The following is a 17,060-nucleotide window of genomic DNA, read 5'->3' as shown; positions in this document are numbered from 1 at the left end:
TTTCTGGATTGTCTTTAACTAAATCAGGTCCCACCTACCACCAGCTGTGAATTCCTTAAGCATAGAGACAACACTGGCTATACAATTGTATACATCTGCACAATTACTGGTTTTCACTTGTTTTCAGTTTAGATTAAGGCACAGGTGGGAGTCCTAATTGGGGTGACCAATTAGAAAATTGGTGGAGTTAATTTAGGGGCATTTCCTAGGGGAAGTGATTCCAGATGGAAAAATAAAATTTTCAATATAACCAAATCAAATATTTCATAACTGGAAAGGAAGATGCAGACCTTTTTGTACAAACCTGATAAGTATAAATAAGTACAAATAATCAGGGTGGAGCAAACAGATGGCCTTTAATCCCTGCATCCCTGTCCCGAATAGAAATAGAAAGAGAAAAGGAAGCACATCTGCCCTTGCCATGGGCCCTTTGGACCCACTCATTTTATTTCATAGCAGAGATTCCTTATACCATCGCCCTCATTCACCTCCTACAAATTTTTGCTATTCATTAATTGCAGTAAAGCTGGTTCTCAAAGGTTACTCAGGATGTCCAAATCATCAAAGCCAAGAATTTCTGTTTTGGTGACAAAATCATAGCTATCATTTCTTTGGCACCTTATTCTCTGCCAGGCACAGCTAAATTCTTTACAAACACTGCATTTCATTGCCACAAGAAGCATCTTTTAATAGTACTTATCACAATTTTATACTTTGAATTTACAGTGTATAATATGTTTGCTGACGTCAAAAGAAAACAGGCACAAACAATAATTGGTCATGGATATGGATAGAATATTATCATGTCTGATGATGAAACCAAGGCTTTGAGAGCTCAACATAATAGAGCTAATAGGTGGAGCTAGGTTTGAAGTCTGACTGTCAAGTGTCAAAGTTCATCAGTGCTTCACCAGTGGAGATTGCAGCCACTCCTCCGGAGCCCTCACGCCCTGTTAAGATAGCAGAGCCCAACAGGAAGCAGAAAGACTCCACCTTGAGAAGGTCAGCCTTTTAAAGAAGCCAACGTTGTACAAAGAGCGGAGATGGAAAACCTGGGTCTTTGGTGAGTATCATTGAATTGACGCATTTACCCAGATGCCTACCTTACCTCATTTTTTGGAATGTGAGCTAATGAAATCTGATTAAAGTCACTTTAAATTGAGTTTTCCTGGGACTTCCCTGGTGACACAGTGGTTAAGAATCCACCTGCCAATGCAGGGGACACGGTTTCAATCCCTGGTCTGGGAAGATCCCACATGCCGTGAAGCAGCTAAGCCTATGTGCCACAACTACTGAGCCTGCACTCTACAGCCCGTGCTCTGCAACAAGAGAAGCCACCACAATGAGAAGCCCGAGCACCGCAACGAAAAGTAGTCCCCGCTCGCCACAGCTAGAGAAAGCCCGTGTGCAGCAACGAAGACCCAATGCAGCAAATAAATAAATAAATAGGGTTTCCTTTGCAGTCAAAAGCCTCCTGAGATAAGCTTTTTTCACTTTCTTAATCAAAATGTTAAAATGATTAAGAATTAACTAAATTTCTTTTTTTTTTATAAATTCATTTATTTATTATTTTATTTTTGGCTGCATTGGGTCTTCATTGCCGCACGCGGGCTATCTCTAGTTGCGGTGAGCGGGGACTACTCTTCATTGTGGTGTGTGGGCTTCTCACTGCGGTGGCTTCTCTTGTTGCAGAGCACAGGCTCTAGGCACGCAGGCTTCAGTAGTTGTGGCACCTGGGCTTAGTAGTTGTGGTTCATGGGCTCTAGAGCGCAGGCTCAGTAGTTGTGGTGCACGGGCTTAGTTGCTCCGCGGCATGTGGGATCTTCCCGGACCAGGGATTGAACCTGTGTCTCCTGCATTGGCAGGCCGATTCTTAACCACTGTGCCACCAGGGAAGTCCATGAATTAACTCAATTTCTTAGCATAGCACTTGAGAACTTTCTCCTGACCCATTTGTGTTTGTACATTTGCCCCCCATTATACTCTGCCATGCATTTTACGTTCTGGCTGAGCTGGACTCCTTGCTCTAACTATATCCTTTGCTATCCCCCAGTCCACTCTGCCTTCATCCTGCATTTTCTCCTAAGTTCTATTTGTCATATACGTGAGTCTCTTCCTTACTGATAATAAATTCCTTAAAGGCAGAAATTGGATTCGTCTTTGTGTCCCACTGTATGTTTCACATTGTAGGATCCAAGTGGAGATTTTCTGTGTTACTGAGCTGAATTCTGGAATGTGTGACCTCAAACTTTTGTATTAGTAACTCCTTACAGAAGTAATAGGGATAATGCCCTCCTCAATTCCATGAGAACTTGCTTCTGGAAGATGTAAAGTGCTATTCCATGATTCATATTTTTTAAAGAATTTTTTAAAAATAATTTTAAAAAGAATTAATTCTGTCTCACTCCTGTGGGCCTGTGTGTTTCCACACAGAAGTTCTATTCTGAAACTTCAGTGTCCAGTGTCAGGCAGTAAAGTTGAGCATTGGCTGTTTAATACTCCATTTTCCACAAACTTAATCCCCAAGGCCAGTGGATTATCGAGCTTTTGAGTTAAATTTATAATGTACTTCAGTTCTTGACAGGGAAAATAATTTTCTCTTGCATGATACACTATTTTCTCAGCATTCATTTTCAGGTGATATGTGTTGACCTAAAACAAACGGACTGCCATATATTTTTCCAGCAAAGATGAGCTTTGTTCAGTATCAGCAAGAATTGCTATGTATCATTGTTAGAGTCAATCAGTGTATTTATGGGTAAGATATAATAAAAGTGTTTATAAGTCAGAGCCCGGCAAGGAGAAGGAAACCCCAGAGCAATTTGAAAAGAGATGGCTTAATATAAAGAATTATTAACTATTTTCAGAGAAAACTACCAAAAGGGATTAAAGAGAACTCTAAAGAATACCCCAAGGCTGAAGAAGTATCCAAGGAAGGAGGCTCTCCCCAGGGCTGGGACTCAGCCCTCTTTCAAGTGGTTGCTGCCCACTGGATGGTGGAGAAGTTTACAGCGCTGGTCCACAGGCAGCAAGCTGAGGCTTGCAGGCATGGACTGTGGGGGGCTGTGACTCACAAGGCGGAAGGCTTCTGCAGCGATGCTAGTGGGCTGAGGCTAGTCAGTAGGACATTGCCTGCTGGGGTGCTGATGAGATTTGCTGGGAGGCTGCCTGTGGAAGCCGCTGTTGAACTGGCTGGGAAGCTGGCTGCATACTGGCTGGACTCGCCAAAAAAACTGCCAGGGAGTCACGTGCAAGAGGTATTGTTGAAAGAATCTAAAAAAGAGTGGATATATGTATTTGTATAACAGATTCACTTTGCTGCACAACTGAAACTAACACAACAATGTAAATCAATTATACCCCAATACAATTTTTTTTTTTTTTAAAAGAGGTTTTGTTGAACTCTCTGGGCACCCACAGAACCCAGCTGAATCCAGCCGTGAGGATGTGTCTCTGAACTTACTGATGTGAAGCTGGAGTGACTGTAGAACTATCCAGATGCTGCTGCCTGGAGATGGGAAGATGCGTGAACTCAGCTAAGATGACTCCAGAACTCACCTGCAAACTGCCTTGGGAGGTACTGCTGCACTTACTGCTGGTAATCCTATTGGGGCACTTTTGGAACTCACTGAAAAGACTTCTACAGGGGTGTGGCTGAAACTCACTGAAGGTGAGCTCCACTGAACATCCTGCATGTTAGCCCAGCATTGCAGGAGCAAGAATGCTGGAATGCACACAGGAACCAGGAAGAGGCATCCCTACCTCCTGCAGTGTCCCTCCAGCGCCCTCTACTGACGAAGCTTAACATCATGCCATCTGGAAAGAAAGATTTCAGTATCACAAGCAGGCAAAGAACGATGGATTCGGAGCTGAGACACAATAAATTAATAACTGACAGGCACAGTGCTTTTGTCAAAATCACTACTTTATATTAAAATTATCTCTTTACTCATTTGTCTCTTCCACTAGCAGATGACATGTAAGTGTTTCAAAGGTAAGGATAATCTTTATATTTTATGTGTAGCATAGTGTTTGGCTCATACTATGTATTTAACAAACATTTATCAAAATGTGGTACTGCATGTACATAAATATTGCATCCTGCACTGAAAGAACTCACTTGGTCTGCAAGCCCTAGGTGTGCCCAAATTTAGTTGGCATAAAGGGAGTTATTTCTGTTATTTTCATCATTTGCACAAAGAAGGAAAATTGCAACAGTGGCAATTGACACATTGTACATCTGTAGAGTCACTGTTTTCTAAAAATGAACTGTTTGTAGTCCCTTGGAATTTTGCTTGGGGTTGACTGACTGGAAATCCTCCATGAATCCCTAGGGCAAAAAACCCTTCCTTCTTTTGAGAGGAAGAATATTCTACTCAGAAATACATTGAGAAAAAAAGCAACTATCCTAGTAAGCTGAATGATGCCCATTTCACATAGATTTTAGTAAAATGAAAAAACAAAACAAAATACAAACGACTCAGATATATAACAGGAGGTGTGTGCTTCACTATGCGTCCACAAGATCCATTTCTGTGACATTCTGACAAAGACTGAATTTCATCTCTTGGTGAAGGTATTATCTGCGCTGAATGAGTTTGGGAGTTGAATAAAGAGATGAATTTATTTAGTCGATATCAAGTATCAAATCAATACTTCATGAAGAAGAGAAATCAAAGTATAAAGTATAGGCTTAGCTACACAACAGTAAGACCCCAAAATACAGTGGCTCAAAAAAGATATAAATCGATTTCTTTCTCATGTTACATCTGTGAGGTAGGCTCTGCTTCATAAAGTCTTCCGGGGACTCAGGTTTCTGCTTTCTTGTTGCTTGGGCATTCCTTAGGGTGTCATCTTGTCCCCACGGTAGAAGACAGCTCACTGGCAAAATTTAGCCCAAACTCTGCTGTAGCACTGGCTTAGGGATAAGGGGAAGAAACGGCAGCTTTGGTCATGAGTTTGTCTGAAGCTGTGAATCATCTGTCCAAAGTGACTTTTTTGTTTGTTTGTTTGTTTGTTTTTTAAAATTTATTTATTTATTTATTTATGGCTGTGTTGGGTCTTCGTTTCTGTGCAAGGGCTTTCTCTAGTTGTGGCAAGCGGGGGCCACTCTTCATCGCCGTGCACGGGCCTCTCACTGTCGCGGCCTCTCTTGTTGCCGAGCACAGGCTCCAGACGCGCAGGCTCAGTAATTGTGGCTCACGGGCTCAGTTGCTCCGCGGCATGTGGGATCCTCCCAGACCAGGGCTCGAACCCGTGTCCCCTGCATTGGCAGGCAGATTCTCAACCACTGCGCCACCAGGGAAGCCCCAAAGTGACTGTTTTAATCAAATCCAATGGTAAAGCAAGGACATCTTTATCTTCCTGGAGTGGTCATCTTTTTAAATTTCAACAAAGACACTCTATGCTAGTTTTGCCTTGAGCAGCACCTCTCAGTTCCAGCCCACATAAAAAAAGGAAGAAAGCAGAGGGTAAGTAATTCCCTTTGCAGGAAATGATGTTGAGGTTGCACTTCCACTCAATCCCATTGGCTAGAACATAGTCACGTGGGCACAACTCACTGCAAGTTAAAATGGGAAATGTAGCCTCTAACTGATAGGGGTTTTTATTATTAAAAAAAGAGGAAGAAGAGATACTGAGGGAAAGTTAGCAGTCTCTACTACACAAAGATTCTCTAATCTGAGATATTTAATACTAAGCAAAAATTTTAATTATTTTTTATTTAGGAATATGCTGAATATTCTATAATAATAATATTGATTAACATTGACTATAAAATAGTGTTAACTATTCTGAATATGTTAAGTGGTTAGAGGATCAAGGTCAGCCTTCACAGGTTCTATTACCTTGTTTTATTAAATTAATATATAGGCTGCTAAAAAGATGAAAACCATTCACTTTAAAAAACAAATTGGTAGCTAATATGCCAAGAAACAAACACACACATTAAAAAAAATGGGGAAAAAAATGAAGGAAACAAAAGAAATTTCTGGAGAAATATGGCTGAGTAGGAACAGAGGTACAAAACTTAATTTGAAACACAAAAATTATTAAACAATAGCAAAAAGTATACCAACAGCCTTGGAGGAAGGACAGTAACATTAATGTTTGAAAGATGTCATCTGGGGTAAACCAAAGATATGAAGAGCAGGAACAGAGATGCAAGTTGAAATTATTTAGAAATCACACTGTGATACACTCATTTTGAAGGGGTAAAGTAATGACAGAAATAACCACAATTGAAAAGAAAGCATAAGATATTATACGACAATATTTTCCATAACTATGCAAACGAATTGGAAAACCTGAGTGAAATAGATGATTTTACAGAAATTTAAAAATAATTGACTCCAGAAGAGATATAAAACCTAAACAGATGAACAGCCACATAAGAAACCCCAGAAGTAATCAGAGAAACCCCAAATAAAAAGTGGGTTTTTGGGTGATTTTTTTTCAAATGTTCAGAATACAGAGAATTTCAATGTAATTTAAATTGTTTCAGAGCATAGAGAAAGAAGGAAGGCATCTGTATCAGTCAGGGTTCTCCAGAGAAACAGAAACAATAGGATGTGTATATTAGTCAGCTCACACTGCCATAATAAAATACCATAGACTGGATGGCTTAACTAACAGGAGGCTAGAAGGCAGAGATCAGGGTGCCAGCATGGTCAGGTTTTGGTGAGGGCTCTCATCCTAGCTTGCAGATGGCCACCTTCTCACTGTGTTCTCACATGATAGAGAGAGCAAGTTCTCTGGTGTCTCTTGTTATAAGGGCACTAATCTCATCACGAGGGCCCCACCCTAATTACTTTCCAAAGGCCTCATCCTCAAATACCATCATATTGAGAGTTGGTGCTTAGACATATGAATTTTGGGGGTGCATTTTCAATCCATAGCAATTTGTGTGTGTATATTGAGAGAGAGAAAATATTAATGCAAAAATCCTAAAGAAAATATTAACATGTAGAATTTAACAGTATTAATGCTATAAAATATTATGACCAGGTAGAGCTCATTGGATGAATACAAAAATAGGTCAATATTAGGAAATATTTTTAATTCCAATAATAGGTCAAAGGACAAAAAGATAAAACAAACATGTGATTGTCTTGGTAGAAGCCTAGTAGAGCCATCTTTTCTGGCCAAAGGAACTGAGAGAGGGGGACCTTAGGAGCCTGAGAATATGGGAGAAATCCCTGAAATGAGAGAGCTGGGGAAGGGGACTCCCTAATTATATGTGTGACCTGACACAAACCAAGCTTACACCTGATCTGTGCATGTACAGAACAGGAAAAAGAAGCACGGCAAAGACTTTGAGAACTTAACTATAATATAAAACAGTACACAATTCCCAGACTGGCCCATGAGAGGGGCATGTGCAGTTCAGACACAACACAGCATAGCAAAGCTTTGAAAATTGAACTGACAATGCAACCACAGTCAACTGATTGCAAGATAGAACTTTCCGTTTGAATGTTGACTGATTGCTAACATCAGTCAACATTCTCCACAGGGTTTTAACGGACCCAAATTCTCACAACATAATATTCAAAATGCCAATGGTACATTTGAATTTACAAAAAAATACCAGAAAAATATGACCAATACTTAACGGAAAAGATAATCAGCAGATGCCAACCCTGAGTCAACCAGATGTTGGCATTATCAAAACTACTACTCAGGAATAAAAAAGACTGGAAGAATGATGTATGCAACAATGTGGATGAATCTCAATTGTATATGTTACATATGCAATAGGGTACATTCTCTGTGATTCCATTTATATGGAAGTCTGGAAGGGGCAAAACTACAGGGATGGTGAACAGATCTATGGTTGCCAGTGGTTAGGAGTATGGGGAAGAATGGACTACAAAGGAGGGGCATCATGGAATTTTTTTGAGAAATGGAACTCTTCTGTTCCATCTTGATGGTAGTTTGGCTGCATGACTCCGTGTGTTTTTCAAAACTCATACAGCAAATAGAGTGAATTTGTTGTGTAAATTAAAAATAAATATTAAAAATACCTTTAAAACTTATTCTTTCCTCCTTCTGAAGAATGATTTAACTACAACAATCCACCTCATAGCTTACACGCTAATATTGCCCAGTATATTCGTTATCACCTTGGTTTTATAGCTACGAATTGGTCATCATATTTCTTATTCTTTTTTATATTCAATCTCCACTTTTTAAGATTTATCAATATGTAAAAAAGTTTTTTTCCTTCTTGCCTCTCATTTCTTTCTGCAATTACTGTTCTCCCTGTAGTACTTTCCTTAATAGTTCATTCAGCAGTATTTGTTAACTAAATTTCCTCTTGAGTATCCTAATAGACCTATATTTTGACCTCATATTTAAATGAGAGTTTATCTGGGTATAAAATCTAGATTCTCAGTTATTTTTTCTGAACATTTTGACTACATTATTCCATTGTCTTCTTGCTGTTATCGATGCTATTTATAAGTCTGGGGTTTTTTGTGCCCCATTGCTTAATATCTTCTTTTTATTTCTGAGATTCAGTAGTTTAAGTATGTAGTTTTGTTATCCTCCTGATTACTTGCTTTGACTTGAATCTTAGATTCCTACCTTTATTAAATTCTAAAGAGTTCTATGTTCATATCATTTACAAAATTTGCCTCTCTTCTATTCTAATGTCTTCCCATGGTGTACCAGTTACACATATGTTGAACCTCCTCATTCTATCCTTCATGTCTGTTCATTTCTCTTTCACATTATTTTTTATCGTGTTGCTCTCAGGATAGTTTTCTTATTAAAACCTACCAATTCACTAACACTCTATGTTCATATAATCTTATGTTTAATATAGTCAATAACTATTAAATTCTAGTGACTATATATTTCTTTTCTACAAATTTATTTTTTCTTTTTAAAATTTGCTTGGCAATTTTCATAGTAACACATCTTTCTCATGTTCTTGTTTGTTTAGTTTATACTACTTTAATCATTTAACATGTTTATTTTACTCTTGTGTCTGATAATCCTGTTCTTGGGGGTGGGGTCTAGTCATATCTTTTTTCTCTGCTGATCTTCTTCATGGTAGACTTTTTCTATGTGTGTCTTATAATTTTAGAATGTGAGCTTATCTTCCCAGGATTTATGTATGGCAAACATATGTGATTTGATTTCAGGTATCCTAGGATTATAACAAGTCTAAGAGCATATTTATGTTAATTTATTGATATGTAGTTCCCAGACTACAGAGATGATGTCAATTTAAACCTCAAAATTGTGTGATCAGGTCCATGATTATAAATTTACAAGGAATTATTAACTATTTTCAACGAGAGCCTTGGCCAAGTCCAAAAATTTTCATTGTCACCTACCTATGTTAGGGACAGATAACTTTTAGTCTACCCTTTCCCATATGTGTATATAATTTCTAACTTCTTATCTTTTTGTAGGCTCAATTCCCTACATGCTATATCAGCATGGATTTATGCTCAGTTAATTTCCAAGCCTCTGGTTCATCAGGATTCACATACCCCTCTAAGAAAGCTGAAGTATCAACTTACATTCTTTTTGTATTGTTTCCTTCCTTTCCTTTTTGTCATCTGGAGACTTCCCTCACTTTCTTGTGGGTATAGCTGTGTATGTTAAAATGATGTATGCTATCTTTTATTTATCATTTCTATAATTTTGTATCAAAAAGATTTTCAGTTACTGCCCTATTTTCAGAAAACCTCTTCTTTTTTAAGATGATATTAAAACACATTAATTTGTCCACATCTTTGCAAACTCTTTAAAAATATTTTGATATTAATCTTGAAGGTATTTTAAAAGCTTCAGATCAGGACAAAATTATACAATGTTCATGTGAAAAGACTAAAATGGCCAATAAATGGTTCATGTGAAAAGACTAAAAACCTGAGAAAAGGTTAATAAACAATGTAGTAATCTAGAATTTTTGCAAATGGTTTCTTTTAAAGAAAACAGTGAATACAGAAATGGTCAGAGTGGTATAATTGTGTAAATAACTTGAATTCTTCTCAGGCAAAATCCTTTATTAAGAGATCTTAATTCCAACAAGAAAACTGGCATAGAAATTTGAAGGTCTAGTATGCAAATTAATGGTTTTGGATGTTTGCTGTTCATCAGTTCTTAGAGACATAAAAATGATTTGGCTCAATGTTGGCAGGGCTGCAAGGAAAAGGGTAAATGCTTTTATGGCTGGTGGTAATGTAAATGGGTGCCATTTTTCTAACGAACAAGAAGGAAATATGTAACAAGATCTTAAAAATACATTTATATCGTTTGAAAAAAGAATGCTATTCCTGATTATATAGCTTTCTTCTGTTTTCATAGAAGGGGTCAGTGGTGTCTGGGTGTAAAAATCAGAAATGTATAATAAATGCATTAAAAACTCATAAAATTCAGTAGAACCCAATTATTTTTATTAATAAAATTGATTTAAGTTTTAAAAGAGAACTTAGATATAGACGACAACAATTGCAGCTAAAGTCAAGAATGGAGATAGTGTACTGGCCCTCAGCACCATCATGACCTGGCATTTTTCCTTTTTTTAAAAAAAAATATGTAATTTGATTGCTATGATTTGTTGTTTGGCTGAAATAACATAAGTATTATAACTGATTTATTGAACACTTACAAAATTAGCACATTTCTCTATTCATTAACAGGTGTTTAAATAAAGTTCTCTGAAGTAGGTGAAATGAGATAATTATTTATTAAGGCATTATGTGCTAAATGGTAAACAAGGCATTGGCTTGTCATGCTAAAGTAATATAGTATAAGAAAATAGCAACCGACGTTTTATGGCTATGAGTCCAAAGACAAATTGCCCTCAAACTGAGGTGACGTAAGGTCCTATGTGAAGAATTTCCCTGCGCCTACAGGTGAGAGTTTTCTGGTGCCTTAGGAAACCATTTAGGGTGTCCTTCCCATCTAATGTCATGTGTAACATCAGGGAAGGAGAGTGAATTTCACACAGACATTTCCTTCAGGCCCTTGAGAACTATTATCTAGAATATGACTTGCAAATAAAGCACAGAAACACTGGCTTGAGATGACTCAGAGTTTCTAGTAGTAATTAAGAGAATTCCCATCTAAAAGAAAACACAGTTGTAGCACTTTTTTTTTTTTTACACATTTCATTGATGTTACATTTTTAGGTGTGAATCCATGTATGCATATTATGATTACTATTACTCTTTTTTTTGTTGTTGTTGTTCTTCTTCTTATTATTTGGGGAACTACCCTTTTTGGTGGGCACTGAAACCCAAACTATCTAGCCTTCCCTGCCTGGGGTTTGAATCTGCAGTGGAGACACAACACATAGGAAAAGAAGCACCATGATTCATTTCAGATACAGATGTCCATGAGTTCCCACTAAAATGTATTATTAGTATCTGTTTCCAGGAGCACATATCTCCCTTCATAAATACTTTCCAGATGTGTTCCTCTTGGTTGTAATATAAAAATATTCTCATTTCCAAAAACAAATATGAATAGGGTAACATCTTAACTAAAAATGATATAATACTACAATTTATTAAAAACCCCAAATGCAAAACAGGCTGTAGACACAATCTATAACTATCACACACTCCTCCAAAGTAGATATATGACCCTTCTTGCAGCAGAATGCAAATACTTAACCCATTCCGCGTCTTGAGTCTTAGGACATTCTCTCTCCCCATCTGACAAACTTGCTATTCATCCTGTAACTTTGTCCCTGTGTTTCTCAATCAGTTTCATCTCTCCTGACTCAGAACTTTGGCACACCTTTATATTTTGCTGTCATAACTTCGTCTTGATTTATTGTGCTCTCCTCAGGGTTACCCCTCCCAGTTCAGGCTAGCCCTTTGCTGTACTTTCCCTAACTGCAAGTGGCATTTGTTCCTTCAGTAAACTGAAGGACTAGTCTAACATCTATTTAAGAAGCCGTCAAATCCACTCCTCCATTTCACGTAGCTGGGCAACTGTTTCTCACCCACCCAGGAAAAGACTACAGGCTTGTTCTCTGGAGAGAAGTTTTCTGACTGGGAGACACCCAGGCGTGGGTGTCTGGAAGAAGGCCTGACCTACAAAAAATGGGCCAATTAGAAGATGTAGGCAGACTGGATACTGAAACCTGGAGACTTTATTCTCCGCTCCTAGGATGCTGAAAGCCAGGCCTGCCTTTCTTCCTAAGGCAGGAAAGCAGAATGGTTTCCTTTGGGAAAATTCCCAGGCCCAGGGGAAAGTCCTAAAAATACCAACATCAGTGACTCCACAATTAAATGGCCCACTCAGATCACCTGACAGTGAATCTCACAGATAACAAGCCCCACTCACGGACCCAGAGCTTCCAATCATCCCTCCCTTTTCAATACGCATGGAGAAGCAGGCATTAACAGGCATCTCAGAAGAGCCTCTAATATGAAAGATAGAGACCCCCCTAAAAAAAGAAAGAAAAGAAAAAAGAAAAGCAGAAAGAAACCACTTAGGAAAGACCTATATTAAGTAGGAAGAAGAAAAAAAACCCTATCATTAATATCTTCAGCTGTGAATAGTTTTATATAGTTTTAATAATGTACAACATTGAATGTCAATCCAACATATCAAGCCAAAATTATGATACAACTATACTGGAAAAAAGGGGGATGACACAGGCACATACATTTATTTATATATATATAGAGAGAGAGAGACAGAGAGAGAGAGAGAGAGAAGAAAGGGAGAGAGAGAAGGAAAGAAAGTCCTCACCGTTTCCAGGGGAAAGTCAATAGGAAACGCCTAAAATTGAAAACATCAAAAAGTAGCAATACAGCTTATTATTTAGTAGGTAAATACCTAAATGCTCAGCTAAAATTGTTGATGCTTGCTCCCTCTAGGGAAATGAAGGAAGGATGAGTAGGGGACTAGTGTTGTTTTTTATAACAAATTTTGTGAAATCTTTTGCTACTTTATGTACATGTATAACTTCAACATTTTTTAAATTTAAAAAGGGGGGGGGGGTAAAAGGGAGCCAAAAATGGCATATCATTTAGAAAACTTTTTTGAAGTCTATGCAAAAATGATGATGTCTTGAATTAGGATCATGATAGAGGAAATGGAAAGAAGTGGACAGATGAACTGTTTAATTGATTTCTGCCATTGTGGTCAGAAAAGATGCTTGGATATGATTTCAACACATAAACTATCTAAGTCACAGCATCTGAAAGTAAGTTAGATATAGATATCCAGCTGGAGAGCGTGAGGCATCCAGGATGAACACTAGGTATCTGGCTTGAGCAAGTGGATAGATGGTGGTGCCATTTGCTGAAGGAGAGGATTGAGGGGGAGGAGCAAATTTTAGGGGAGAAAACACTGAGTTCACTTTTAGAACTGTTTCATTTAATTTGCCTATACATTTCCCCAAAAGAGGTAGGCCTGAGAGGTTGTTGGGTGTGAAGTTCTATAGCTCAAGACCCATAATTAAGCTAGGAATTATAGACCAAAAAATTGATAAAAAGTGATAAATAAGGCCATGGATATGTATTTTGTTTCCTTGCCCAATAACTCCTTCCCTTCCTCAGGGTTCCTGTGAGGACACTTAATGTGTCTTGGCTGGGACTCAGTCTGCTCTACTGCCACTGCAAGGATGGGACCCCGATTGACCCTCTACATACCCCCTCACTATGGCCACAGTGCTTGGTTCAGGATGAACATGTAAACTGAGGTGAGTTTATCAGACGCCTTTTAGAAAAAGTGGGAATATGAGAAGAATGTTCATCTTTTTCCTTCTAGAATTAATTCTGGGCCAGGAAAGCCTGGAGCTGCCTGTGGCTCTCTTGGCTGTTCGGGGAGAGAGCCTGGCTGAGAATGAAGACAACACGGTGTAAAGCAGGGCTAAGGGACAGAGAAAACAGGACAGATTCTTACTATGATTAGTCACCTTCCTGGATTGAGCCAAGTTTCATTCTCTGAATTCCCCACTTATGTGAGCCAATAATTTCCCTTCCTAAGATGGTCTGGATTGCCCCTGACAGTGTTCTGTCTTGCGAGTGGAAGTGGATAAGTTTGCCATGTCAGAGTGTGAGGGGTAAATAGAGAAAGTATCTAGAAGAGTACCTTACATGCCTCACAACTGTGAGCAGAGGAGGAGCCAGCAGGGGAGACAGAGAAGAAACTGTTGGGTATATAGAGAAAAAAAAAAAAAAAGGAAAGGAAAAGCCATGACAGACATGAGAAGACCATGTTCCCAGAAGCAGAAAGGAATCCACAATATTAACGCTGCCCAAGGTCAATCAACACCTTGAAAAGTTGGCTGACCTTGAAGATGTTGGTGAGAGCAGTTTTAGTGAAGTGAAACCTGGTAGAAATGGCTTGGAAAATGTGTGGGAGTTGGAGAAACTGAGACAATAAATGGAGACAAATCATTTAAGAAGTAGAGTTTGTAGAAGAGGAGAGATCACATAGAAGCTACCAGGGCACGGGTCTAGGGAAAGTTTCTTTTTCTTTTTTCAGCTTTAAGGAAAGAGAAGCATGAGTATAATTAAATACTGATGAAAAGGACCTAGTGAAAAGGGAGAAATTGAAGTAGAGAAGTCTAATAATTTATCATGGGAAATCCACGAGGTACTGAGGGAAATGGGATCAGGAGCACAGTGGAGGAATGCCCTTACATAGGAAGAGAGAAGGTGGCCGTGTCGATGGATACAGTGAAATTGACTTTATAGGCTTGGTTGAGAGACTTCCTATCTTACGAATTTATTTGCACTGTGAAATAAGAGGCAGGGTCATCTGCTGAGAATAAGGAGATGTGGAACATTTGAGTGAGGCAGGCAAGACCTGAAATAGTCACTGGGCCAGCACGTGAAATAACACTGGATTGTTCGGTGGGGTTGAGGGCCTAGATCAGGTTGTGTCCAGGAATTTAAATGGGTGTACCCTGCAGAGTTGAAGGAGTTGCTCAAGCAGTGAGGGGATAGCATGGGTGCAGGCAGGGAGGGAAGGCTGAGTTTGTCTAGGATTGACATAGAATGGCAGTCACTGTTTCCTACAGAGTTGGGAGAAACAGAGTGACATTTTTGGGCATAGGATTTCTTTCTTTAGAAAACAACCCATCTAGTTTTCTTATCCGAGGGTATTTCAGGGAGAATTGATGGAGTTTATTGGTTGAACAGTGGGGTGGAGAGAGGAGGGATACATTCTATATTGGGAGTAATAAAAATAGGTATTTATGAGGCAATGGACAATTTATTATTCAGCAACAAATCTAATCTTCACAACAACGCTAGGAAGTAGTTTTACTGAACTGATTTTATAGCTGAGGAAACCAAGACTGGAGCATTACTAACTTGTCCGAGGTCTCTCAGCAGGAAACGGCAGACAGTTACCATAATAGAAAAAGCATGATTTCTGGTGTGTCAGAGACACATGTAACCCCAGTCAAGCCCTTTTCACTATGAAAGAGCTGCTCATGTCATCGCGTCTGGTCCTAAACACTTTCTACGTGATGATTGGTGTATCTCTGGGGGCAGCAGCCCTGACAAAGGCCCTAGGGACACAGTGATGGTTGGGTCAGACCATGGGCACAGGATTCCCAGCCATCCTCCCCTAGGACTTGGGCAAGAAAGGCCTCGGCCTGGCACTTCACAAACTTCTGTGAACGAGCGCATGGGCACTTCTGTCACTTGCCATCTGTGCAGCGCTCAGTGCTGACATGGTAGAATCCATAATCCTAAACATCTGCTCCTGGAAGTAACACTTTTCATCCTCGGAGAAACACTGCACATTTCTTTTCCTATATCCTCTAGACAAATGCTGGCTACCACTGAATGCTCTCAAGGTTTGTGGGTCGTGTCGCTGACACTGCTTCTGAGTGCAGGGAGGATTTTGGATGTGGAAGCAGGTAGAAAATAGAAAAGGCAAATTAACCAATTTGTTAAATCCTTCCTCTCCAATAAGATTATTGCATTAGACTCTTGCAGAATGAAATAGCCCTTCCCAGTGGTATCAAGCATCCATGCTCTTGCTTTCCTCATCTTCTACATTCGCTATTGCATGTGGCACCCAGGGAACATTTTGCAGTATTAAACAGTCTATGTCACTCTTATATTTGTTTGTGTACATATCTATATCTACATATACATAAGTCTAGACAGAACATGAGTAAAGCATAATCTAAGTTTTTAAAATGATGACTAGATGAACATTAAAAGCTGCAATTGCAAATAGTTTGGTTTTCGTGAAACTATTAAATGCAATTTTATTAATTTTCCCCCAAATAAATAATTTCAGGCTCATTTAAATAATTTTATACTAAACTTTGTATTAATCATGATAATTTTATATTGCATTTTAGTTTTTATATGCCATTTTGAATACTTGAGAACATAACATTTTTGAAAACATATAGACAAAATTTTAATTTCCACTTTTAATGAAAACACGTCAAGCTGAGTTTAGTTTGAATATAATGACATTTCTTAATCCTTTAGGCTAGAGAGAATGAGTTTATGTTTCTAGTATGCTAGAAATAGAAAATACAAAAGTAGAACTTAGGGAGAAAAAGGTGAAAAGCATAAATAAATAGAAAATGTTCAGGGACTTCCCTGGTGGTGCAGTGGTTAAAAATCTGCCTGCCAATTCAGGGGACACGGTTCGAGCCCTGGTCCGGGGAGATCCCACATGCCGCGGAGCAACTAAGCCCATGCACCACAAATACTGAGCCTGCACTCTAGAGCCCGTGAGCCACAACTACTCAGCCCACACTCCACAACTACGGAAGCCCATGTGCCTAGAGCCCATGCTCCGCAACAAGAGAAGCCACCGCAATGAGAAGCCCATGCACCGCAATGAAGAGTAGTCCTTGCTCACCGCAACTAGAGAAAGTCTGTGTGCAGCAATGAAGACCCAATGCAGCCAAAAATAAATTTAAAAATAAATACATTTTAAAAATAAAATAATAAAAAAAAGAAAATGTTCAAAGAGGCAACTTGCTTAAGTTTTTAAAAACTCAAAATAAAAGTGAGATTTTTATTGACAATGACCCACAGAAAATTTGCAAACAGGACATTATAAATTCTTTACTAAATACAGATTTAATTACTGAC

The 17,060-nt window shown here is 38.7% G+C and overlaps 1 long non-coding RNA gene across 1 annotated transcript in view; it reads left to right on the top strand.

Annotated features, from left to right (window-relative positions):
• Positions 1-12,651, top strand: part of LOC309635290 — a 32,781-nt gene extending 20,130 nt beyond the window's left edge. Inside the window, exons 2-3 of the long non-coding RNA XR_014248731.1 lie at positions 727-4,982; positions 5,308-12,651. This is a non-coding gene — a long non-coding RNA (uncharacterized lncRNA). The remainder of the gene's footprint in view (positions 1-726; positions 4,983-5,307) is intronic.
• Positions 12,652-17,060: the final 4,409 nt, after the last annotated feature.

Source organism: Balaenoptera borealis (genome assembly GCF_965194805.1).
Source record: "Balaenoptera borealis genome assembly, chromosome: 9".
In the NCBI taxonomy this organism is placed as follows: domain Eukaryota; kingdom Metazoa; phylum Chordata; class Mammalia; order Artiodactyla; family Balaenopteridae; genus Balaenoptera; species Balaenoptera borealis.
Note: the sequence above shows the minus strand (reverse complement) of the source record. Positions and strands in the feature narration are given on the sequence as shown.